Genomic DNA, 26,183 nt, shown 5'->3' on the forward strand with positions numbered 1-26,183 from the left:
TTTGCTTATACACAGAAGAATAATGGCTCTGAATAATGTTATTAAGGGGGAGCTTTCCCACCTATTGCTGGTCCTGGGAAGATTTGCATGAAGTCACACACTATTTATTAATGAGGCACTGGTTCTCAAGAGATGTGATGCCCTCTGGCTCTAAAAAGTGTGTTAAGACTCTGAGGTTTAATTTTCCTTTGAGGCTTAGCTTTTGGAAAAAGGTTTGAGTGCCAGATGAGAATCTGGGAAGCCACTAAGCAACCCCCTTGCTTTGAAAACCCAGGTGTTCATGCTTTCCTCTCTGGCAACTATGATCAGGCAATTGGACCATTCAGTTCATTTGTGATATATGTATTGATTATGGTCAGACAGAGGAAGCCATGTCTGTTGATTTTTTATTTCTCTATATTTTCTCTGAAGTTCAGGGAGGTGATTTTTTCCACTGAAATAACTGAATGATATATGTGCTTGATTAAAGTGATTGTTAACACCTCAAAAGTTGCCTTTCCTTTTAGAGAAGGAGGTCAAAGAACCCATGGTAGCAGGTATCCCTGTGTATGTTGGGGTGCTTATTGATACAAGCATAGACTAAGACTGGTTAAATTTGAATTGTTCATATTGAGGAGTTGAGAAAACTGTGAGGTCCGGATCCATAGGAGTAATCTTTATTAAAGGAGAAAAAGTCAAAAAGTGATAGGGAAGTAAGGCAAAAATTAATGAAATTACCAAAAATATAAGAAGAAAGAAAAATTCATTTTAAGACCTTAGGAATAAGTAAAAACTAATAAGAAAAAATATTAATAACAGAAACAATATGACTCCCAGATCAGCTAAGCAAATAAACAATGACATGACAAAGGAAAATCAATAAACATGTAATAAGTCAGAGGACCCTGTGGATGGAGATATATATATATGTGTGTGTGTGTGTGTGTGTGTGTGTGTGTGTGTGTGTGTGTGTGTGTGTGTATCATGAATAATATGGAACCACAGTAAGATGTTCATGAATGACTTAAAAGAGAATTTGGAATTTGAAGGCTGAATTTATGTCATAGGCAACATTAATAATTTGAAAATCGTACAAGGGAAAAGCTAAACAAAATAAAGCAAAATTTAAATCTACAGTGGTAAACCTCATCAAAGAAACAAAAGAGAGGACAACTGACTGGAATGCAAATACAAGGAAATGAAGGACAATATGGAAGGAGAGGAGCAAAAAAGCAACAATGTTAAATGAAAGCACAATCTCTAAAAAGAAAAAAAAATATATTGATCACAAAAGACAGGACATATAAAGATAAATCAAAGATTACAGGTTTCCTGGAAAAGCATGACAAATAGAAAAACCCTAGAAAATATAATTTAGGAAAAAATATAGAACTTGAACAAAGAAATCAGTATGCCAATAGAAAGATTTCTCAAATTGCCTCAGAAAATAGTCCTGTGCCACAAATTCTAAGACACATAGTGGTTTAATTTGACTCTCCCAAAGGACATCAACAAATTCTGCAAGTGATAAGGAGAAAGATCTTCAAATATGAAGAAAAGGTATATCAAATTAACATAGACTACTCTGCCACCACCAGAATGCATAGGAAGACTTGGAATTAAGTGGTCAGAAGAGTAAGGGAACTCATGATGAAACCCAACATGGCATATTCTGCAAACCTGAGTGTAACTATTAAGGGGAAAAAAATTGATGGTCAAATTGAAAGAAGTATTCAGATAGTACTACAAAGAGAAAAAAGAGATCTGAACAAACTATTCACTTCTCAAATACCATGGAAATAGAAATGCAAGAGCATCAAATAAATTCAACAACCAAAGAGAGCAAAAATGAAGAAAATATAAATTGTATTAAGAGATTTGTGTCTACATACATAAGGACACTAAGGTAAACAGAAATCAAATAGAAGGAATAATGATGGAAAAAACAGATGTGAAACATCATTGACTAAAACTCACAAACAGAGTTTGTTTGTTTTTTGTAGGATAAGAAGGTACAGAATAAGGATAAATAGGGGGAAAGAATAGAGGAATATCTGATGAACCTTAATCAAGTAAAAGTTTAGCAACCATGAGCAAACAATTCCTGTAACATTCTCAGTAAGAAAAGGAATCAAACAGAATGAGTGAGGAAGGAAAGGGAACAACTAACTGGGTGGGGGAGAGAAGAAAAATGTGATTTCAGTGGTGGGAAAAGGATCCCAATGAAGAATACTTCCATAGAGGAAGAGAAATATTCTATGAATGGAGGTGGAGGACCTTATAAAGAATGTAATCTGTAGGTATTTGATGCTTACAAAGACCACTCATCTTGTCTCAGAATGGGAATCAGAGAACAACTGCCATTCAAAAGAATCAGAAAGAATGGGAAAAAGAATGAAATTTTATGACAGCTGGGGGGTGGATTTGGTCATGGGTACCCAAAGTGTAGTAATGAAATGTAGATTCAAGGACAAAAGAAAGTTTCTACAATCGAACAATAATTCTATGCTTTCTATCATTGGTAGAAATTATTATTTCTGAGTAAAGCAAACAGGAACACAGTTAGGAGAAAGATCTACATGTTAATAACATAGAAGCTGTTTGAGATAACTCAACATACATATCTTATATTTTAATTTCATAGGACAGACTCTTTTCTAAGAAAATAAATGCTGAATTAATCAGTATACAGGCCTTAGCACAAAAGAATTAAAATCGAGAAAAAATAAAAAGGAAAGATAAGCAAGAAGATGAGGGACTTTTTAAAAAATAAAATAGAGCAAAATTTAAAAAAAAATATTTTGAAAAAATAAGTTCAAGTAAAGGACAGGATAAGGAACCTTACCTCATAAAGAATTGCATATCTAGAAAAAAAAAGAAAGGAAAATAATAAATAAAGCAAAATTTCAAAACTAAGGAAAATGTAACAAATTAGGTTATGTGTAGAGGCTAAGCAGAAGTGAGTTGGTGGGAATAAGGCTGACTTCAAAGAGACTGAATTGGAAATACAAAACACCACAATCTGTTGCTTATAAGTAACAAACTTAAAAAACAAAAACATTCCCTAAATAAAAATGAGAGTTCAGAAAAAAAAGAGAAAATAAGACAACTATGTATTGAATGTATAAAAAAGAGTTACAGAAAAAGAGAAACTACATTATAGTGTAAAGAACAATAGAAAACAAAAATATCAATATTAAAATTATATGCTACAAATGCTTAGCATCTTACTTCATAAAGAAAAAAACTCTAAAACACAGGAAGATAGAGGAAATGTTAAAACAGTGGTAGGAGATTTCAATGTCCCTCTTTCAGATTTCAACACATCTAATAGAAAAATAAAAGAGAAAAGGAAAATAAAGACTTGAAAAAAATTCTGAAGAAAGCAAAACTAAAAATACTTATGACATCTTCTATATGGGACTGGTACAATTATAAATATTTATCAGCACCACATGGATGTATTGGAAAAACTTACCACCTATTTGAGAAGAAAAAGTGTAAACAAATGAAAAATCATAGAATATATCTATATATCTCTCTATACATACATACATATACACACAGACATAAATACCTAGAGGTTTGAACATATATTTATGTAGATAAACACACATATAAATATATATATACACATATGTATGTGTACATATGCATATATAAATAAATATCCTTTACATACCACAAAACAAAAAACAGTAATCAGTTCAGAAGAACAAACAAAAGACAGACATAAAATAGAGACAATGATGAAATATTAAGTAATGAATGGGTTTAAGAAGAAATCAAAGAAATGATGAATAATATGTAAAAAAAAGTTATAGTGATGGGAAAAAAAGCATGCTGAACTTTCTGGGAATCAGGTATAAGGATCATCTGCAGAAATATATCCACACAAATATGAATAAAGAGATAGACAGAGACGAACAGAGACAAAGAAAATGACAGAGACTCATAGAGATACAGACACAGAGAGAGACAAAGAGGATTTTTTTTCTTTTTTTTTTCCATTTTTTTTTATTTTGTAATGTTTAACAATCACTGCCATACAATTGCGATTTTATCCCTCCCCACCTACTCCCCTCTACCCCCCTCCCTCCCCACGACTGCATACAATTCTGTATAGATTCTACATATACTTTCCTATTGAGTATATTTTCACTATAGTCATGCTATGTAGTCAGACTAAGATAAATGAAAGAAATCGTATAACAAATCAGAACATGATACACAAACACATACACATACACAAACATGATCTGCTACAATATGTGAGTGACTTCCATATTTCTCTCTCTGAGTGTGGCAGGCATTTTGCCTTGAGATCCTCCATTGGGATTTCTTTTTTTTTTTTTTTGGTAAGAAGTTCTTGTGTTATTACAAAAATCTAAGTCTACCAGAAAAAACTCTCACACGCTGTGGTTGTTGCTGTGCATAAAGTTCTCCTGGTTCTGCTCCTTTCACTCAGCATCAGGTCATATAAGTCCTTCCAGGCCTCTCTGAAGTCTTCTTGTTCATCATTTCTTATGGCACAATAGTACTCCATTACATTCATATACCATAATTTATTCAGCCATTCCCCAATTGATGGACATCCCCTTGACTTCCAGTTTTTGGCAACTACATAGAGTGCTGCTATAAATATTTTTGTACATGTGGGACCCTTTCCCATTTTTATGATCTCTTGGGGATATAGTCCTAGTAGCGATATTGCTGGGTCAAAGGGTATGCACATTTTTGTAGCCCTTTGGGCATAGTTCCAAATTGCTCTCCAGAATGGTTGGATGTGCTCGCAGCTCCACCAACAATGAATTATTGTTCCAACTTTCCCACATCCTCTCCAGCATTTATCATTTTCTTGTTCTGTCATGTTTGCCAATCTTATAGGTGTGATGTGGTACCTCAGAGTTGTTTTGATTTGCATCTCTCTAACCAATAGTGATTTAGAGCATTTTTTCATATGATTATAGATAGCTTTAATTTCTTCCTCTGAAAATTGCCTGTTCATATCCTTTGACCATTTATCAATTGGGGAATGACTTGTATGATTATACATTTGGATCAGTTCTCTATAAATTCTAGAAATGAGGCCTTTATCCCCGAGCTTAGCTGTAAAAATTCTTTCCCAATCTACTACATCCCTCCGGATTTTGGTTGCATTGGGTTTGGTTGTGCAAAAACTTCTAAGTTTAATGTAATCAAAGTTATCCATTTTGCATTTCATAATGCATTCTATCTCTCCTTTAGTAAAGAATTCTTCCCTTCTCCATAGATCTGATAAATACACTATTCCTTGCTTCTCCAGTTTATTCATGGTATCAATCTTTATACCTAAATCATGTACCCATTTGGACTTTATTCTTGTGTACAGTGTCAGGTATGGGTCTATGCCTAATTTCCGCCACACTGTTATCCAGTTTTCCCAGCAATTTTTGTCAAACAATGAGTTCTTATCCCAGAAGCTGGGGTCCTTGGGTTTATCAAACAGAAGGTTGCTATATTCCTTGCCTACTGCATCTTGAGTGCCAAGTCTATTCCACTTGTCTACCTCTCTATTTCTTAGCCAATACCAAGTGGTTTTGATAATTGCTGCTTTATAGTACAGTTTGAGGTCTGGTAGCGCTAGGCCACCTTCTCAAGCATTTCTTTTCATTAGTCCCTTTGATATTCTGGACCTTTTGTTTTTCCAAATGAATTTTGATATTATTTTGTCCAGGACAGAGAGGATTGAGTAGATGAATAATCACTTTTAAAAGTTAGAAACTCAATAAGTAAACAAACCAAAATTAAACATGAGAATATATATTAGTATAGAGGAGAAACAAAAGGAAGCAAAACATTTATAAAATTATGAATAAAACAAAATCTATTGAAAATATTCACAAAACTGATGAGACTTTAGCCAAGGAAATTTTAAAAAGAGTTAAGAAAATCAAGTCAATCAAATAGCAAATTAATTTGAGATCACAAATCAATGTTACAAAATAATAAGAAGTAATTGCTAACAACCCTGAGAACAAAAAAAAGAAATACTTTCAAAAATAGAAAATATCCTAAAAGAAGACCAATACAAAGCTTAAATAATACAATCTCAATAAACGAATTCAAGTGAATATAAATATAGTGTATATAAATTAAAGGAAGTGCTAGAGAAAGATCTTAGTCTTTAAGATTCATAAGCGAATTCTATTTAATTTTATTTTTTAAATTTATGTTTTCAGTTTTCTACAATCACTTCCATAAGTTTTAGGTTTTCACCCCCTCTCTCTCTCCTCTCTCACCGAGAAAGTATGCAATCTTATATTGTTTCTACACGTACATTTTTATTAAACACATTTTCCCATTAGTCATGTTGCACAGAAGAGTTAGAATGAATGGAGGAAACCAAGAGAAAAAAACAAACCAAAAGAAAACAGAACAGACGAGAAAATATTCTGCTTCATTCTGCATTCCAGTTCCATAGTTTTTTCTCTGGATGTGGATGACATTTTTACTCAGGATCCTTTGGGGAATGTTTTAGGCCCTTGTGTTGCTGTGAATGGCTAAGTCTACAAGAAAAATTCCTCACACACTATGGTTGTTGCTATGCACAAAGTTCTCTTCGTTCTGCTTCTTTCACTAAGCATCAGTTCATATAATACTTTGCAGGCCTCTCTGAGGGCTTCCTGTTCGTCTTTTATTCATTATCGCATAGTATTGCATTATTCATATACCACAACTTGTTCTGCCATTCCCCAATAGGCAGGCATCCCCTTGATTTCCAGGTCTTGGCCACCACACGGACAGCTGCTATAAATATGTTTGTGTCTGCGGTACCCTTTCCCATTTTTTTGATCTCTTTGTGATACAGTACTAGAAGCGATATTGCTGGGTCAAAGGGTATGCATATTTTCGTAGCCCTTTGGGCATAGCTCCAAATTGCTCTCCACAGTAGTTGGATTAGCTCACAACTCTACCAGTAATGAATTAGTGTTCCAACTCTACACATTTCTAACATTTATCATCTTCCTGTTCTGTTATGTTTGCCAATCTGATAGGTGTGATGTGGCACCTCAGAGTTGTTTTGATTTGCATCTCTCTAATCAATAGTGATTTAGAGGATTTTTTCATATACCTATAGATAGCTTTAATGTCTTCTTCTGAAAGCTGCTTGTTCATATCCTTTCACTATTTATCAATTGGGAGATGACTTATATTCTTGTAAATTTGAATCATTTCTCTATATATTTTAGAAATGAGGTCTTTATCACATACAATAGTTGCAAAAATTCTTTCCCAGTTTCCTGCTTTCCTCCTAATCTTGGTTGCATTGGGTTTGTTTGTAAGTTTTCTTTAATTTATTTTATTTATTTATTTTTAAAATAAATTTTATTTGTTTTCAGTGTTCTACAATCACTACCATATAACTTAGATTTTTTTCCCACTCCCTTCCCCCTATGCCCCTCCTCCCTCCTCAAGGCAGCATACAATTTTATATAGGTTCTACACATACAGTGCTATTAAATACATTTTCACTATTGTCATGCTGAGTAGAAGAATTAAGATGAATAGGAGAAATCACATAACAAACCAAAACATAATACACACACACACACAAAAATCAACTGCCACATTCTAAGATTGAATTGCACAGTTCTTTCTCTGGATGTGGAAGGCATTTTGCTGTAAAAGACCATTGGGAATTTTTTTAAGTCCTTGCATTGCAATGAAGTTCCGAATCTACCAGAGAAAACTCTTGCATACTTTGGTCGTGGCTATGCACAAAGTGCTCCTGGTTCTGCTCCTTTTGCTCAGCATCAGAGAGTATAAATCTTTCCAGGCCACTCTGAAGTCTTCTGGTTCATCATTTCTTATAGCACAATAGTATTCCCTTACATTCATATACCATAATTTATTCAGTCATTACCCAATTGATGGGCATCTCCTTAATTTCCACTTTTTGGCCACTACAAAAAGTGCTGCTATAAATATTTTTGTACATGTGTGACCCTTTCCCATTTTTATGATCTCTTCAGCATATCATGCTAGAATAGATAGTGCTGGGACAAAGGGTATGCTTATTTTTGTAGCCCTTTGGGGATAGTTCTAAATTGCTCTCCAGAATGGTTGGATCATCTCACAGCTCCACCAACAATGAATTAGTGTTCCAACTCTCCCACATCCTCTCCAACATTTATCATCTTCCTGCTCTGTTATGTTTGCCAATCTGATAGATATGATGAAGTACCTCAGAGTTGTTTTGATTTGCATCTCTCTTTTGCTTCAGTTAATGTAAAAAAAGCAGAGGTAGCAATTCTAATCTCAGAGAAAGCAAAAGCAAAAATAGATCTAATCAAAAGAGATAAGGAAGGAAGTTATATCCTGCTAGAAGGCACCATAAACAATGAAGCAATAATATTACCAAACATGTATGCTCCAAGCAGTATAGCATGCAGATTCTTATAGGAGAAGTTGAGGGAGTTGGAGGTTGTAATAGTGGGGGATCTCAATCTCCCCTCTCTGAACTTCATAAATCTAACCTCAAAATCAATAAGAAAGAAGTTAAGGAGGTAAATAAAACTCTGGATAAGGTAGATGTAATAGATCTCTGAAGAAAATTGAATGGGGATAGAAAGGAATATACCTTTTTCTCAGTGGCACATTGTACATATATAAAAATTGACCTTGTTCTAGGGCGTAAAAACCTGACAATCCAATGCAGAAAGGCAGATATAGTCAATGCATCCTTCTCAGATCGTAATGCAATAAAATTATATGTAATAAAAGGCCATAGAAAGATAAACCAAAAATTAATTGGAAACTAAATAATCTAATCCTAATGAAGGAATCATAGAAACAATCAACAACTTCATTCAAGTGAGTGACGATAATGGGACAAGCTACCAAATCTTATGGGGAAGTTTTATAACTTCGAATGCCTACATGAATGAAATAGAGAAAGAGGAGATCAATAACTTGGTGTGCAGCTGAAAAAGCTAGAAAAAGAACAAATTGAAAATCCCCAAGTAAATATCAAATTAGAAATACTCAAAGCCAAAGGAGAGATTAGTAAAATTGAAATTAAGAAAACTATTGAACTAATAAATAAAATTAATAGTTGATTTTATGAAAAAACTAATAAAATTGATAAACTTTTTTTGTCAATTTGATTTTAAAAAAGAAAGAAGAAAACAAAATTACCAATATCAAAAATGAAAGGAGTGAACTCACCTCCAATGAGGAAGAAATTAAAATAATTAGAAATTACTTTGCCCAAATTTATGGCCATAAATTCAACAATCTAAATGAGATGGATGAGAATCTTAAAAAATGTAAATCATCCAGATTAACAGAAGAGGAAGATGAATACTTAAACAACCCCATCTCAGAAAAAGAAATTCAACAATGCATCAATGAACTCCATAGGAAAAAGTCTCCAGGGTCAGATGTCTTTACAAGCAAATTCTGTCCAACATTTAAAGAACAGCTAATTCCAATACTATATGGACTATTTGTGGAAATTGTGGTAGAAGGAGTCCTCCCAAATTTTTTATGATACTTTATGGTTTTGATACCTAAACCAGGAAGAGACAAAACAGAAAAAGAAAACTATAGACCAATTTCTGTAATGAATACGGATGCAAAAATTGTAAATAAGATTTTATCAAAAAGAATACAGCAACTTGTCACGAGAATAATACATTATGATCAGATAAAATTCATACCAGGAATGCAGGGCTGGTTCTATATTAGAGAAACTATTACCATTATCGACCCTATCAACAACAAAACTAAGAGAAACCACATGATTATCTCAATAAATGGGGGGAAAGCTTTTGACAAATTACAACACCCTTTCTATTAAAATCACTGAAGAGCATAGGAATAAAGGAAACTTTCTATAAAATAATAAGCAGTATCTACCTAAAATCTTCAGTAAGCATTATATGCAATGGAAATAAGCTAGATACATTTCCAATAAAATCAGAGGTGAAACAAGGATGTTCATTATCACTACTATTATTCAATATGGTACTAGAAATATTAGCCATTGTAAGTAGAGAAGATAAAGAAATTGAAGGAATTAGAATAGGCAAAAAAGTAACTAAATTATTACTCTTTGCAGATGATATGATGATATACTTAGAGAATCCCAGAGATTCAAGTAAAAAACTACTTGAATTAATAAACAACTTTGGCAAAGTTGCATGTTACAAAATAAACCCGCACAAATCTTCTGCATTTCTATATATTATTAACAAAGTCTAACATCAACAGATAGAAAGAGAAATCCATAGGGTAGACACTATAAAATATTTGGGAGTTTAACTTCCCAAACAAAGCTGTGGATTATATGAACATGATTACAAGACACTTTTCACACAAATAAAGTCAGATCTAAGTAAGTGGGAAAATATCAGTTGCTAGTGGATGCGCCAAGCCAGTATAATAAAAATGACAATTCTACCTAAATTAATTAATTTATTTAGTGCCATACCACTTAAACTATCAGACAATTATTTTCTAGAGCTGGAAATATAATATCAAAATTCTTCTGGCAGAACAAATGTCCAGAATATCAAAGGGACTAATGAAAAGAAATGTTAGGTAAGGTGGCCTAGCTCTACCAGATCTCAAATTGTATGATAAAGCAGTAATTACAAAACCACTTGGTACTGGCTAAGAAACAGAAGTGTAGACAACTGGAATATGCTAGGTACTCAAGACACAGTAGGCAATGAATATAACAATCTACTGTTTGATAAACCCAGTGATACCAGCTTCTGGGAAAACTGGATAACAGTGTAGCTGAAACTAGGCATAGATCAATGCCTGACACTGTACACAAGGATAAAGTCCAAATGAGTACATGATCTAGGTGTAAAGATTGATAGCACAGACAAATTGGCAGAGCAAGGAATAATGTATCTATCAGATTTATGGAGAAGGGAAGAATTTTTGAGTAAAGACGAGATAGAGAGCATTATGAAGTGCAAGATGGATAATTTTGATTACATTAAACTGAAAAGTTTTTGCACAACCAAACCCAATGTGACCAAGATTCCTAGGGATCCAGAGAACTGGGAAAGAATTTTTGCAGGTAGTATCTGTGATAAAGGACTCATTTCTAGACTATATAGAGAACTGAGTCAAACGTACAAAAATTTAAGTCATTCCCCAACTGATAAATGGTCAAAGGATATGAACAGGCAGTTTTCAAAGGAAGAAATTAAAGATATTTATAGTCACATGAAAAAGTGCTTCTAAAACACTACTGATTAGAGAGATGCAAATCAACACAACTCTGAGGTACCACATCACACCTATCAGATTGGCAGACATGACAGAACAGGAAGATGATAAATGTTTATAAGTTTTCAATTTTATTTAATCAAAATTATCCATTTTACGCTTCATAATGTTCTCTATCTCTGTTTATTAATTTCTCCATTCTCCATAAATCTGACAAATACACTATTTCTTGCTCTTCTAATTTGTTTATAATATCAACCTTTATATCTAGATCATGTATCCATTTGATGTTATTCTTGTGTATGGTGTCAGGCATTGGTCTATGCCTAGTTTCAGCTACACAGCTATCTAGCTTCCCAAATAGATTTTGTCAAACAGTGAGTTCTTATCCCAGAAGCTCGTGTCCTTGAGTTTATCAAACAGTAGACTGTTTTCATTGACTACTGTGTCTTGAGTACCTAACCTATTCCACTGGTCTGCCCTTCTATTTCTTACCCAGTACCAAATTGCTTTAATGATTGCTGCTTTGGAACACAATTTGTGATCTGGTAGGGCTAGGCCACCTTCCCTAGCAGTTCTTTATATTAATTCCCTTGATATTCTGGACCTTTTGTTCTTCCAGATGAATTTTGATTTTTTTTCTAGTTCTAGGAAACACTTTTCTGGTAATTTGATTGGTATGGCACTGAATAAGTACATTAATTTATGTAGAATTGTCACTTTTGTTATATTATCTCAGCTTACCCATGGGCAACTAACGTTTTTCCAATTACTTAGATCTGATTTTATTTGAGCGAAAAGTGTTTTGTGATTATATTCACATAGTCCCTGAGTTTATTTGGGCAAATAGACTCTCATATATTTTATAGTGTTTACACTAACTTTAAAAGGGATTTCTCTTTCTATCTCTTGCTGTTGAGTTTTGTTAGTAATGTACAGAAATGCAGATGATTTATGTGGGTTTATTTTGTAACTTACAACTTTGCCAAAGTTGTTAATTATTTAAAGTAGTTTTTTACTTGATTCTCTGGAATTCTCTATGTCATCATTTCATCTGCAAAGAGTGATAACTTAGTCTTTTCTTTGCCTATTCTAATTGGTTCAATTTCTTTTTCTTCTCTTATTGCTAAAGCTAACATTTCTTGTACCATACTGAATAACAATGGTGATAATAGACATCTTAGTTTCACCCCTGATCTTACTGGAAATGCCCCTGGCTTCTCGCCATTGCATATAATGCTTGTTGATGGCTTGAGGTAGACACTGCTTATTATTTTAAGCAATGCTCCATTTATTCCTATGCTCTCCAGTGTTTTCAATAGGAATGGGTGTTGTATTTTGTCAAAAGCTTTTTCTGTGTCTATTGAGATGATCATATGATTTATGGTAATTTCTTGTTGTTATTATCAATAATGCTCATCGTTTTTCTAATATTGAACCAGCCCTGCATTCCTGGTATAAATTCTACCTGATCATAATGTATTATTCTCATGATAAGTTGCTGAATTTTTTTTACTAATATCTTATTTAAAATATTTGGATCTATATTCATTAGAGAAATTGTTCTGTAATTTCCTTTCTTTGTTTTGGCTCTTCCTGGTTTAGGTATCAAAACCATATTTTTAACACAACATGAATTTGGTAGGACTCCTTCTTTGCCAAGAAGATTCAATTAAACTTTAAAGAATACTTTACACCAATACTGGATGCATTATTCTCAAGAATTTGGAAAGCAACATATTGTATTCTTTTTTTTAGATCGATGTAGTTCTACTTCCTAAACCAAGGAAAATAAAGCACAGGAGAACTATAGAACCATATCATTCAAAAAATGAATTGTGTCAAATAAGTGTTAGTGATTCATTCAAAATAAAATTCATAATTGACAACTTGGATTTATACCAAGGATGCATGGATGGTTTAATATTAAGAAAATTATAAAATTATTAATCATAATGATTAAAAAGATAAAAACAATTATTTTAATAGATACAGGAAAAGTCTTTGATAAAGAACCCTCATTTATGCTAAAAGCCTTACCTATTTTAGGTTTAGTGGAACCTTTTTTGTAATCACAAAAGTACCTCTCTAGAATCAAGAGCAAGTATCATATTCAGTTACTATGCAACCTAAATAAATACATGAATAAAGGAAGGATGCCAACTCTCCCCACTTTTGTTGCATATACTTCTGGAACTACTAGCAATTGCAAAAAGAGAGGAGAAAGAAATTAAAGGCATAAGAGGACAAAAAAATTCTCTCTTTTTATTGAGGACAGAGGTTGCTTTGAAAATTCTATGAAATCAGCAAAGATACTAATTGAGACATTAGCTTCAGCAAAATGACAATTTGGAAAATAAACTCAAAAATTTATAACATTTCTATATAATAATATAGGGTATATATATGCATATATATACATATATATGAGAGGCTATAATTAAAATATAAATCATATTCCAAAATCTCTAAAATGTAAATAATCAGTGATCAGCCTACTAAAGCACCCAAAATACTTGTAATTTAATTCAATTTAATTACAAAGTGTTCCAAGAACAATTATATATCTCAATACTTATGGCCATGGTCAGGAAAGGTCAATATAGTTTTTAAAATGATAATACTACTAATTTTAATCTAAAGTTTCAATGTTATGTCAGCCAAATATTAAAAGTAGTACTTTAGAAAATTCAAACTATAGTTCATTTTGAAAAATAGAGGATCCAGAATGTGAAGAGATATGATGAAAAGATGTAGGAACAAAGGCAGGATGGCAATTCTAGACTTCAAATGATATTATAAAACTGTAGTCATCAAAACTATCTGCTAATATTTTTTAAATGGAGAAGTACAATAATGGAAGACACAAATAAAAGAGAATCTGAAACAATGGAACTCAACATTTTAGCATTCAATAAAATGTAAAACATAAATTACTTAGGAAAAGATTCCCCATTTTATACCAAGAACAACAATAATGTAAAAGAAGCACTTCTGAAAAAACTGGAAAACAACCTGGCAATTCCTCATTTTATCTATTCCTCTTTATTTAAGATGGTTGGACACTATGTCAGGACCTCATCATTTCTCACCTCAGCTAGTATAATAACTTCCAATTTGGATGGCTAGATTTCAGGATTTTTTTTCCTTCTCCATTCCATTTTCTGTATAGTTGTCAAAATAATCTTCCTAAAACCCAAACCTAGACATGTATTTCCAATTCTCCACTATCTCAGTGGTCTTTAGGAGTTCCTCTGTTGGGTCTTTAAAATTTTTCACAATCTTGATTCCTTCCTTTCTTTCTTTCTTTCTTTCTTTCTTTCTTTCTTTCTTTCTTTCTTTCTTTCTTTCTTTCTTTCTTTCTCTTTCTTTCTTTCTTTCTTTCTTTCTTTCTTTCTTTCTTTCTTTCTTTCTTTCTTTCTTTCTCTTTCTTTCTTTCTTTCTTTCTTTCTTTCTTTCTTTCTTTCTTTCTTTCTTTCTTTCTTTCTTTCTTCCTTTCATCTATCTATCTATCTATCTATCTATCTATCTATCTATCTGCCTGTTTGTCTCTCTCTCTCTCTATCTATCTATAATTTACCTATTTATTCTCTATCTAACTTTTTGTTGATCAGCTGTTTTCAGTTGTTTGTGACTTGTTATGAATCCATTTGAAGTTTTTTAGGTAAAGATACTGAAGATAAAAATAGTTCAGTATTTCCTTTTCCAGCTCAACTATTGAGTACCAGAAAAGGCCAGCATAAAAAGGTCAAGGTTTCCATTGTATCCCAGGCCATCTCCAGTTATCCTGATATGTTGATGTACATCTGGTCACTGGATCCAGATGGCTCAGGAGGAGAAAGTGAGGTTGGTGACCGTGCACAGCCCTTGCTCATTCAAAATATATTCAAGTGTAAGTCATGTCATCATTTCTCTGATGTCAGGGTCTTCTTCAAAAATGAAGAATACAGACAAACAAAGTACTTTCAAGATTGAGAAAGTAATAACAACTAGAGGCGTTTGCCAAAGAAGTTGCATAAAAAGTTAAACCTGAGCTATGCTTTGAAGGAAACTAGTGAATCTTTAAGGGAAAAAATGAGAAGGGGAAGTATTACAAACAAGGAAATACCATTTGTTTACACATCTGGAAATATGAGATGAAATATCTTATATAGATAACTTTTAGTGTGCCAGATAAAGTGGCATAAACACTGAGTGAAAAAGAATAATGTGAAATTCAGATTGGAAATGCAGACGACTTAAATTCTAGGCTGAATCTGTATAGTTTCCTAGATGCAAAAGAAAGCCACTGATTAATTTATGAGGTATGGGTGGTTTCATGGTGAGAACTCTGATTTATGAATATTTATTTATATTTATCCACTTGGTAATTCTGAAAGATGATTGGAGAAAAAAGAAAGTTAAATAAAGGAGAAGGATATAAAAATAACCCAGTTAAATCCCATTTTGAGAGACTTAGTTTGGGATAGAGAAGATATGAGTGGAAAGGAAGGGATAAATATGGGAGATGTTTGGGTAGTATTATCAGCAAGCTTTAGCAACTGATTGGATATATGAGTTGATGTAAAGGGAAGATGTAAATATAATTGCCTCCCAGGTTGTAAACCTCCATAGCTCAAAGGTGTCATTAACAGAAATGCAAACATTTGGAAGAAAGATCAGTAAGGTTTTCATTTATGTATATGTGTAGATGAATATAATACATTCTCTTTCAGACATATTGAGTTTGAGATGCCTAAGTGGCATCCAGATAAAGATATTCATCAGGCATTTGGCAACATGGCCTGGAAAAATTATGTATCTGGGCTAATGATGCAAAGGGCTACTTATATTCAAACAGATATATAATATTTAATGAATCAAAACTTGCTAAAAAGATGTTTTGCAGAAACCCAAAAATGGCATATCTCCAAAACATCCCTTATCTTCCAGCGTAAAAATTTTGTTAAAAAAAAAAAAAGACTGATAAGGCTGACCATGTAGCTTATTAGCCTCTAATTGTCACCTTTATAAGCTCTTTTCCAGTTACAAATCTATGGCCTTCTGATGCAAAGCTTGTAGAATTGGTCTATTTTCACTCTTTAAAACTGCAGGATTATTTTCAGTCTTGTGAAAAGAAAACTTTTTTTTTTTTTTTGGTAAACTTGCAATGCCTGAAAGATCACCAACAACATTTAGGTGGTCATATGTCCTTTCATTATCATGCACTGATTACTAGCATTTCAACAAAAATTGCATCTACATCCATAGTGCTCTTTGGGGAGAGATAAATGGACTATGTGACTAAGAAATTAAAAATAGCCACTAAATACAAAATGGAAATTTGGAAAATAAAAAGAGAGATTAATAAAATTGAAAGCAAAACCAAAAAAATTGAACTAATGAATAAAATTGGAAGCTGGCATTATTAAAAAAAAAACAATAAAACAGATAAACTCTTGGTTAATTGTATTAAAAAAGAAAGAAAACTAAATTACTCTTATCAAAATTGAAAAGGATGAATGCATCAACAATTAAGATGCAATTAAGGCAATCACTATTCATTACTTTGCCCAATTATATGTCAGTAAAAATGACAATCCAAGTGAAATGGAAAAATATTTATAAAGCTATAACTGCCCAGATTTAGAGAAGAGGAAATTGAATACTTAAACAATCCTATCTTAGAAAAAGTAATTGAACTTGCAATTAATGAATGCCCCAGAAAAAAAATCCTCAGGAACATACGGATTCACAAATGAATTTAACATTCAAGGAAATGCTATATAAATTATTTTTTTAATAGTTTTAAAAAGAGTCCTGACAAGTTCATTTTGTGACACAAATTTGGTTTTGATACATAAATCAAGGAGGGCAATCAAAACAGAAAAAGAAAGCTATCAAACAATTTCCTTAAGGGATATTGAAGCAAAAATTTTAAATAAAGTGGGAGATTAAATTAAATTAGATTGAATAAAAGGAGATCAAAACATTGCATCACAAAGATCATATACTATAACTAGGTAGGATTTCTTCAAGGAATGCATAATTGAATTATCATTGTGAAATAATTGTGAAAGCTATCAGCAAAACTGACCATATTAATAATGAAACCAACAGCAATTATATGATTATTTCAATAGAGTCAGAAAAAGCTTTTATCAAAATGCATCACTTATTCCTATTCAAAACATTAAAAACCTTAGGAATTAATGAATTTATATTACGTTATTTTTGTAATTTTTCAGTTATTTTAGACTTATTGTAAGCCCATTCAGGATTTTCTTAGTAAAAAAAAAAAAAACTAGAATAAAGAACCAGAGCTGGGTTGAGGTCCCCTAAAAATCTTGAGAAAGTGTTCTGTGTACTTTCTTATGCAGTTCCTCCTTCCACCTTGCCAAAATCTGTATATGTTTATGCACTTATATATTATATATACACATCCACATTTATTTATGTTTGTGTATATCTGTACATTTGAGTATATGTGTGTACGTATGTATATGTGTGTTTGTATTTGTCTTCTAAAAATGGATGTGAATTCAAATTATGACGGTAATGGAAATAATTTGGTTTAGAAAGGATCAAGTGGGTATGCTTTGGATACCAGGCACTCCAGGATGGTGTTCTATACTTAGAAGAGTCCATAATCAGCTCCTTCCTTACTCTGATGAATGTTCAAAATGAATAAGTATCTCAAGAAGTGATTTATTTTTAAGAATTTTTTTCTTTCTAGCCTTTATGATGTTTAGTTACAATTGTTATAACCTAATTATTTTATTTGCTTCACACACTTAGAAGTTACATTTAAATTCAACCTGAAAATTTCAGGTCATGGGAGGAAGTGGAAAATAAATTCATGTATTGAGTCAAGAACTATACTTCCTTAAAAAATTACAAAGAAAAGAACTAGTGTTAAATACGACACTCTTGTTCCTGCTAATTGAAGATCATATGTATTAAATTCCAAACTTAACAGACATAATAGATATGTAGATATCTGTGTGTCTGTATATATACACATGGGTGTCTACATATATGTATTTGTATGCATATATACATATATGTGTACATGTATTTATGCATGTATCTATCCACATATGCAAGTAGTTTTTACAATAGTGAATGGGATTGTCTGCTCTATTTTATTGTATACATAGTTGGTGTACTTTATTTCAGTTTAATGGTTCAATAGAGAGAATGCTGAGCCTAAAGTCAGGAAGTTAATGTTGTTGTTGTTGAGCTGTGTCAGTTATATTAGACTTTCTGCCACCCCATTTGGGGTTTTCTTCACAACAATACTGCTATTTCCTTTTCCAGCTCATTTTATAAATAAAAAAACTGAGGCAAACATGGTAAATGACTTGCCTAGGGTTAGATAGTTAGTGTCTGAGGCTGGATTTGAACTCAACAAGATGAATCTTCCTTTCTCCAGGCCTGACACTATCATGTGTATGTGTATGTGTGCATATATGTATGCATAGGTGTAAATGTGTGTATGTGTGTGTGTGTATATATATATATATATATATATATATATATGTTTAGATAGATATATCTATATCTATATCGAGAGAGAAAGATGAGACAGAGAGAGACAGGCAGACACAGAGACAGACACAGAGAGACATTTAGCAAAGACCAGTGTGGAGGAAGTGTGTTTTGCTGATCAGTGCTGGGTATAGTAAGTCACACCCACCTAATAATCACAGTGCTTGACCTTGAATTCAAAAATATTCTTTTGTCCCAAACACAGCTTTAAGCAAAACAGTAGAAAAGTGTGAAGCTAAATGCCAGGGTCCATTGCTTTAACTAAGAGATTTCACAAAAGAGATGTATTCACCTTAAAAAATAGTCAGGATCACACCCCTGATTTTTTTAGAAAGTTCTTGTCTTCCTGGCATTTTTTTCCTTCTAAGATAAATTTTGTGAGGCAAGCACATCACCAAAACCTTCCTTCTCAACCATTGCTTGTGTCAAATATCTCCCCTATTTGATCTCCCCTTCATCCTTTTCAGACATTACCTAGACTGATATTCTTTGGTCACAATTTTCTACAAATATTATACCATTTTACTGCTGGCATACAAGAATGACCCCATATTGACACTGTTACCCTTGAATTCATCTCAGTAAGTTCCAAAGTGTCAAAATATTGAGCTTCCTGAATCTTAGGGGGTCATCTTCAAGAAACAATGGAGCAGATGTCCTTGGCATCCTCATTGCCACCGATGATCAGTACATTACCAGAATCTAGTATCTTAGGAAACCATTTCATTATGTGTAAAATCAGAGAATTAGACATGATAACCTATGAAATACTTTTCAGCTTTAGATTTATGATGTTATAATTCTATGATATTCCTAGATAACTTAAGTATGACCAGGGAATTTTTATGGAGCAAATAACAATAACTTTTTTACATCTGTTACTGTGAACACTGGGCACATTATATAACAATGTCACAAGAACCCAACATATAAACAACCCACAGTAATTTAAAGTACATGAGAATTTCCCCGTCTTACCTAAAAACTCTAAAGTGGATCATTTCAGTGGGTCTGAGGTATATACACTGTTATGGTCATCAGCTCAATAATTTCCCTTACTACCCTTGAGATGAAAATTAGTCATGTTTCCCAGTCTATCTTGGATTCTTTTTATCACCTCATAGGTGAAGATTGAAACATGGGTAAAGAACAGGAAGAAAGGAAAGGGAGAAAGGAAATTAAAATCTAGAGGACAAAGCTCAATTTAGGAAACCTAGTAGGAAAAAAAAATGTCAGAGGACTAGACTATAAATAAATATCTATAAGTTAAAAAATGCAAATGAAAGAAAAGGATTATTCAGTCTGAAGAAAAGTAGCTGTTGCCTGAAGCAAAGAAAGAAAAAAGCAAATGAATCTAGACAGGATGAAAAAGCTTTGTGAACTGCAATTCTGGGCTCAGGAAGAAGTATTTAGAAAAGATATTAGTGAAAATAATTTAGCAGAGTGACTTGAAAAGTGTAGGCTAAAGAGGAAGAAGCATAAAGACCTATGAACTTGATTTTCTGTCTCCCTTTTTGCCCTTCCTACCTCAGAAAGAAAGAGCTTTGTCAACTGTCAGGCCCTATATAAATATACTATTATTGTTAGTGTTTTTATGATTTTCTTATTTGCATATTTTGGGCCTTTGCCTGTGATTCATTCTGTAGAGGTTTATTAGTCAAAAGGAATCTAATCAGGAAAGATTATTATTATTGCAGGTGGGAGGTGGCAGCAAAGAGGGGAAATAAATAAAGCCAGATGTCAGAAGCATACTTTGGGTTTTAAAGAAAACATTAAAGTCCACAATCATTGAATGAGCCATTTTATTCTAAGAAATTTTTTTTCATAGAAATAAGAAAAGGAAATTACTGATCCTTATGGTTTATATACGAATGAAATAATTCCTTACATTTAGTGAGGCTCTTCCTTTAATGACAAAGGATAAATGTACTCTGAGGAAGGGTTTTAATCTGGGGCCCATGAGCTAGTTTCAGGGGTTCTTGGAATTGGAAGGGGGAAATTGTACTTTTATTTTCACAACCCTCTAACTAAAATTGGGTATTTACCTTAATTATTATTCAATATAATTTTTTTTCTGAGGTCTGCAGGCTTTAGCAATTCTAAAATTTCGAAGGAATCTATAAAACCCAAACAAGATCAAGAATCTCTCCTTTTTCCTCCTTTTCAGCCTTCCTCTTTGCTCAGAAGGAAGTTGAGACTAGAATAAGCCTCACGGCCTACTGAGGACAGAACACATTGTGTCTACTTAGGATGACTTTCTGGAGGGATATCAGGAGCCAGATCATATGACTCAGACCTGGAAAACCTAGAAGCTAATATACTAGCTACATAAAACTTCACTATTAAACTGAGGCATGGAGGCTTGGAGTAGAATGATGGCAGACTTTGAGAACAATAGAGGGGCACAGAAATGTCTCCTATTGAGTTATTGGCCTTTTCATACTGTGTGGGATGACCCTCTTAATAAAATTAGAGTCTTGAATAAAGGAAGAAAAAGGAAAGATATTTACTCAGCTTTCTTGAGAAAGGGCACTTCCACTTGTGCTCAAGACGGCTATGGCTGAGGAGAGTGAGGTTGTGCCCTGCACAGCAGGTTTTATAAACCTGATCACAATGCCCCAACCCTAACCCTCTTCCTCTTAGCCAATTGGCTGAGCCTTGAGGGTACTATCTATCCAAGGCAAATCTACACCAGCAACAAAGAATAAGTGTAAAGGAGTAAATTTTAGGAAAGGGGGGGGATATGGAATTGAGCAACTCCTGTTCAAGGACTGTCAAATAATGTGTAGGAAAAGGAGGGAGTGAGTAAAGGCAGTTTCTGTCAAGGACTATCTCAGAGCACAAAAAAAAAAAAAAAATTAAGAAAAAAAACCAAATCTCTATTGTTTGGTTTCTCAGTTTCTCAGGGCTGAGTGAGACAAATAGGACTGACACAAAGGGGTTCCTGAGAGGTCTTCACTAACTATAGCTGTTCCATCAATACAATTTAAAGTATTAGATAGATTAGATGGAAGATAACATTTCCACTTTCTGTAAATTGTCATTTTAAATGGTGAAATGTCCACTCATTTATTCAATAGCCATTTATAAACTATCTACTGGGAGCAGAGGAATGTGAAAAGTATTGGGGGAAGATGACAGAATTTAGTTAAGTATGGTCCCTATAGTAGTAGACTTTATAGTCAGAGGATGATGAAACAAAATGGAATTCATGATAATTAGTTTATTATGTTATGTGATAAGTGGGTCAACAATTCCAGTTTAATTTTTCTTTGGGAGCGGTGAGATCTTCTGTATTATACTTCCTGGCCAGAGTGCCATTGAGTGGATCAAATGAGATAATATATGTGTGCTTATCAAAATTCAAAGTATTATATCAATGCCAATGATGAGGAGGAGGAAGAAGAGGAGGAAAAAGAGGAGGATGACAGTTATTAATGAAGCTGGGAAACACATATCCTCATATCTAAAATGATGATACCTGCCTCCCCATGCCATTATGAGGATAAAATGAGATGGCATTTTTAAATGCTAGCAGTGATCATCATCATCATCATCATCATCATCATCATCATCATCATGAAAGGTTTCCTGGAGTATATAATATTCGAGCTAAGATTTTAAAATACAGGTAGATTTATTGCATTTTATAACATGCTTATAAATGATATGATATTTCTTAAGATGAACCTCCATTTCAAAATTCCCTATTACAGTTAAGGGCACTACCATCTCTCCAGATATCCAGATTCACAATTTCAGAATCATCCTCAACTCTTCCCTCTTCCCTCATATCCAATCAGTTGTCAAATCTTGTTGCTTATACTTTAGTAACATATCTCTCACTTGTTGCTTTCTCTCTCTCTATCCATGACAGCCCTTACACTAAATGTCCTTGTCATCTATCACTTGGCCAATTACTAGTATCCTAATTGAACTCCAATCATGCCATTCTCCTCTTCAATTTACTCTCCACACAGCTGACAAAATAACTGCCCTATCATTTAAATTTGACCATTTCACTCCCTGGCTCACTAACTTCTAGTGTTTCTGCATTGGCCCTAGCTAGGATAAAATACAAATCTGCTAGAACTGTATTTAAATCCTAAAACAAATTGACTCTCTGTTATCTAGAATTCTTTGCTGTAGCTTACTTTCATAAGATAATTTGATAATACATCTTTTTATATGTACTCTATGATTCAATTTATCTAATTTCTGGTGTTCAAAGTGAGCATTCTATACCCACAGAAGTGTCCTTCTGCATAGATTATCCCATTCCTGAAATGCACTCCTTTCTTACTTCTGCCTCTTAGAATTCTTAGCTTCTTTTAAAGTCTCAACTCATGAGCCACCCCATAGAATGTCTTTCCCAATCACACTAGGATGGCTAAGTGGTACAATGAATAGAACACCACTGCAGGAGTCAGGAGGACCTGAGTTCAAAACTCACCTCAGACACTTGACACATACTAGCTATGTGACCTTGAGCAAGTCACTTAACCCCAATTGCTGCATCCTGGATCATCTCCAGTCATCCTGATGAATATCTGGTCACTGGATTCAGAAGGCTCTGGAGGAGAAGTGAAGCTGGTGACCTGTGACTCCCTCACTCAAAACAAAGTCAAGTGCAAGTCATATCATTATTTTTCTAATGGCATGGTCTTCTTCAGCAATGAGGGAGGGACACACAATTATTAGTGTACTTCCATTCCTCAGTGTTATGTACTTACATTTTAAAATAATGAATTATTTTCAGACACTAAAAAAAGGATTTTTATATTTTATTGAGTGTCTTACAGTTGAGTTGAAAAATATTATTTAAAGTTAAGTTTCAGAGTTTTAGTTGATCTCAAGCTCAGTTTGAATCAATAGTGTGATATAGCTGCTAAAAAAAAAGCTAATACTTTACACTGGTGCATATGTACATATATACAAGTGTGTATATGTGTATATGTATATATGTATATAAATGAATACATTATATCATATAACATATAAATACAAATGCATATTGGTATCTATTCCAGGATTAAGTCACTGGACTTCTTAAAAGGGATATTAATAAGGGGAAAATCTGGAAGGTGGTGGCAGACAATGCTTGAACTTTATTCTCACTGGAATTCGATCAAGTAGGTAATGATATATACATTCAACTGGGTATAAAATTTTATTTTATCCTGTTAGGAAGTACAAGAGAAAGGAGGTCAAAAGAAGAGGGTGGGGGAGATTAAAAGAGTAGATATACAAAAGAAGGTCAGAATCAAAACAGACTTTTGAGGAGAGACAAGGTAAAAAAAAAGACAAAGAGAAGGATAAACTGAAAAAAATAAGATGAAAGTGAATGCACAATAATTAATCATAACAGTAAATGCAAATGGGATGAACTGATCTTTAAACTGGAAAGAAATAGCAGAATTGATTACTAATGAGACTCCAACAATATGTTCTTTCCAAGAAATACACCTGAAACGGAAACACACAATGAGTAAAAATAAGGAGCAGGAGCAGAAACTATTATGTTTCAGTTGAGGTAAAGGGAAAAAACTATTTCAGACAAAGGCAAAGAAAAATGAGAATTACTTAAAAGAGAGAGTCTGAGAAATATATATTACTAAAAGGTACCATAGACGATGAAATAATGACAGCATTAAACATATGTGCACCAAAGAACATAGCATCCAAATACTTAAATGAAAATTTAAATGAGTTATAGGAGGAAATAAAGAAAGTAAAACTATTCTAGTGGGGTACCTCAACTAATTAACTAATTAAAACAAAGGAAAAATGTTAAGGAAATGAATAAGGTTTTAGAATAATTACATAAGATAGACTATTGGAGAAAATTTAAAGGGAAAATGAAGGATTATATGTTTTTCTCAGGTATATATGGTACCTTCAATGGCACACATACACACACACAAACAGAATTATTGTGTATTAGAGCATAAAAACCTCACACCCAAATGTAGAAAAGCAGAAATAATGGGTCCTTTTCAGACAATAATACAATAAAAGTCTAATTTAATAAAGTGCCATGAAAATAAGGATTAAAATTAATTTGAAATTAAATAATCTAATTTCCCCCCAAAAAAGTGGGTCAAAGAACAAATTATACAAGCAATAAATTACTTCATTAAAGAGAACAGCAACAATGAGAAAACATACTACAATTTATAGAATGAATCTAAAGCGGTAATTAGGAGAAAATTTATATCTCTCAGTGATTACATCAGTAAAATAGAGAATAAGCAGATCAATGAATTGAACATGCAACTAAAAAAATTAATCCACAAAACTAAGAAATGTAAAACCTCTAATAAAACATCAAATAAGAAATCATTTAAATGAAAGGAGAGATTAATAAAATTGTAAGTAAGAAAATCATTTAACTAATTAATAAAACTAATACCAGATTTTAAGGTGACAAAAAAGCAGATAAAAAAATTGGCTGATTTAATTTAAAAAAGAAAGTTGAAAAAAAGAAATATCCAGTATCAAAATCTTTACTACCAATGAAAACAAAATTTAAGCAAATATTAGGAGCTATTTTGTGCAATTATATGCTAATGAATCTAACAATATAAATAAAATGGGTAAATATTTATAGAATTATCAGTTGTTCAGATTAGCAGAAGAGAAACTAGAATATTTAAAGAAATTTTTCTTAGAAAAAGAAACTGAACAAGTCACAGATGAACTCCCTAGAAAATCCCCAGGACCAGATGGTTTTACAAGTTAATTCTACCAAGCATTTAAAGAACAATTAACTCCAATATTATATAAGCTATTTAAAATAGTCAACAGGTTCCACATTAAAAAAAAAAATCAGATATAAACAACTGGAGAAATAGCAATTACTCATGGGTATATGAAACAAATAAAATAAAAATGACGATTCTCCCTAAATTAATTTATCTATTCAGTGCCATCCCAATCAAACTACCAAAAATATTTAATAGAGCTAGAAAACAACAACAACAAAATCCATCTGGAAGAATAAAGGGTAAAGAATATAAAGGCAGTTAGCAGGCAAAAAAAACCCCACAAAGATAGGTGGCCTACCCATACCAATTCTGACTGTTAAGAAATAGAGTGGTAGATCAGTGGAATAGATTAGGTACACAAGACAAAGGAGTCAATGATTATAGTAATCTACTCTTTGATAAAACCAAAGATCACAGCTTTTGAGATAAGAATCCCCTATTTGACAAAAACTTCTGGGAAAACTGGAAGACAATAGGACATAAACTAGCCATAGACCAACATCTTACACTATATAACAAGATAAGGTCAAAATGGGTACATGATGCAGATAAACAAGGTGATACCATAAGCAAATTAAAAGACCAAGGGATAGGATACTTGTCAGATCTAAGGGAAGGGGAAGAATTTATGACCAAACAAAATATATAGAACATTACAAAAAATAAAATAGATTA

The sequence above is a fragment of the Notamacropus eugenii genome, chromosome 7, assembly GCF_028372415.1.
Source record: "Notamacropus eugenii isolate mMacEug1 chromosome 7, mMacEug1.pri_v2, whole genome shotgun sequence".
Lineage (NCBI taxonomy): Eukaryota > Metazoa > Chordata > Mammalia > Diprotodontia > Macropodidae > Notamacropus > Notamacropus eugenii.